Genomic DNA, 2704 nt, shown 5'->3' on the forward strand with positions numbered 1-2704 from the left:
TCGTCCAACGCCGCACTTCCGGTAACCCCGTGCGCATGCGCGAGACTGGCCCTTTAAAGTTTCTTGGGTTCTCGGTTGAGTCACTCGCGTGGGTGGGGTTCAGGTTGAGGGGGGGAGCGGTGGTGCGGCGGTTAGCGCCACTGCGCTTAAAAGCCCTGTCGAGCAGAGTTCGTTTAGCTCTCACAGACCTGTCAACCCCTTATCAGTGCCCTACCTTATTGCAGACCAATTGAGACCTTGTTGGTCACCCTTATAAATATCAACGTTCATCCTACAAAGTCCCATCACAAGGGAGAAACACAAACAAATAGACAACACATTTTTGTTGCCCCGTATTGAAACGGCAGTACGCCGTATGGACCTGAAAACTCAATGTCCCTGTACAAGAAATACGGGTAAACCGTATCGGTTGACAGGTGTTATTTTCATGGCCAAATTCGGTGACGTACATCAGAATCGCTCCTGGGCCTGCCCTAAGTCGACTCAGCCTTTGAAAAAGTAGTATCTGATGCGGTGTGTAAAGAATCAGTACTGGGGAGACAAAGACGGCCGGGTCTGGTGTTGGCCACCCACCCCCTCGCCCCAACAGTCTGTTAAAGGACCACGACCGATTCAAATATCGTAGCGCAGTGCGCCAACCACGGCGCCACCGTTCCTCACTCACCTAAGACGCATTGTAAATAAATCTACATACAGGGTGTTTAAAAAAGATGGAAGCAATTTGAAATCGCTATATCTCTGCAACCACGAACCGCCCATGAATGAAACTCTTACCACTTGAAAGGGCGGGGCATAGAGTTTCTAATTATTACCACTGTATGCCTCTCACAGCGCACAAACAGCCCCTAGCCTCAGTCATTCGCAAGACACACTGCCTCAACGTTGGATCGGTCGCACGGGACCCCAAGACTTGGCGCTACACTCTTGGCCCCCAAGATCCCCAGACATCACACCCTGCGACTTTTTCTTGTGGGGATACGCAAAGACCGTGTTTTTGTGCCACCATTAGCGACTCGTCTGTATGACCTAAAAAACAGAATCACGGCAGCGGTGACTTCAGTGGAAGAATACACTTTGAGAGGGGATTGGGGAGAATTCAACGATCGTCACGATGTTGTCCTTACAGCAGGTGGAGGGCACATAGAGCATTTATAAAATGGTTAGTAAAACTTGATAACTCATTAAAACGTCAATAACTGTTTGTGTATTTGTAACATGTTGCCATCGTGAAATATACAGCTTTGAAATTTGGTCCATCTTTTAAAACATCCTGTATTTAAAAGGGAAATTTGTGAATATGTGTGTCTTTTCGAAATGTTTAGCATACTTCCCGACATGCAACAAACTTGAAATTTGGCATGTGGGTAGCTTCCAGACTGTACACAATGCAACAAGTATAAAAGTAGATAATGGATATATTTTGCTCGGCAAGTGAGTGGTGACGTCACATCGGTGATGTCACCCGCATGCGGCAGCGTCACGCAGTGTGCCTGCTGACGTCACCCCCCCAACCCTCCAAGTAGGCCGCGTATTAATCCAAGACAAGATTCCAAGTCCCGGGCGAAGCCGGGTAGTAACGCTAGTACAGTATAACATACGCACAACTCCCACCCACGCGAGCATTGAAAAACTCGCTCTTTCAGTTCCTTATCATTCCCCGCCTGACCCGTCACTCCCTCCACCCCTTCGAGCAGTTTATCTTCATTGCAAGGCTCGTCGGCCACTGGCAACCCCTGGTGACCTTTAGTGCAAACCCCCGACAATACATTAATGGTGAATTCACCCACCCCCGCATCATCATCATCGTCGTGCTGCTGTCAAACCCCAAAGGTTTCAAATTATGTGTGGCAACCCTCGCACACACTGGCGATGTCTTATCTGAACATTTGCGAAGAACACCCCTCCTATCTCATTTAACCGGAGCGTTCTTCGCTCGGAGCGTTCCCCATCCCGACCATTCCTGGAATTCCTGAAGGTTTTCGCGATTGTTGCCGTAGTAATCTCTCCCGTGTGTTTTCGAGTTGTACCAAATGTGTTGTTCGGTATGATGTCCGACGTTTCTGTGGGTGCTCTGGTTTCCTCCCACGCGTGCAACAACAACAATAATAATGAACAAGTCATGCATTTTTCTTCTTGGTTCTATCGGTAAAGTCACGTAGAATGGAAATAATAAAATAATAAAACATAATAAAATAATTCTCATTTTATTATGTTTAATTTTTATTAATTTATTATTTCCATTCTACGTGACTTTACCGAAAGAACCAAGAAGAAAAATGCTGAATTATTTTATTATATTAAATTTTATTATTTTATTATTTCCATTCTACGTGACTTTACCGAAAGAACCAAGAAGATGAATCCCTGCAGTCACGAAAGCTTTAAATCGAAATTTAAGTCATGCATTGGTTGAAAGCATCTTAAAATCAGATCGAATGTAGCAGCAGGACCCTCCTAGAAAAAATAATCGTACGACTCAGTGAGGCTCTCTCCTAGATAAATCATTAAATTATATTTGATTAATATACTTGCATTACAGCAGCGGGGTGAGTGAGCAATTGCAGGGCTGGGCCTTTATCTTTTACGAGCGCCACATGAAGGGCAGAATTAAGCAAAAAAAAAGTTAGACAGCCTGATGGGATATTGAAAGCACACCATCAATCACGCACAACTGTATATATATTTTGCTCTTTTTTGTGACTGC

The sequence above is a fragment of the Lethenteron reissneri genome, chromosome 8 (genome assembly GCF_015708825.2).
Source record: "Lethenteron reissneri isolate LAM-NWPU_2019-01 chromosome 8, ASM1570882v1, whole genome shotgun sequence".
NCBI classification, from domain to species: Eukaryota; Metazoa; Chordata; class Hyperoartia; order Petromyzontiformes; family Petromyzontidae; genus Lethenteron; species Lethenteron reissneri.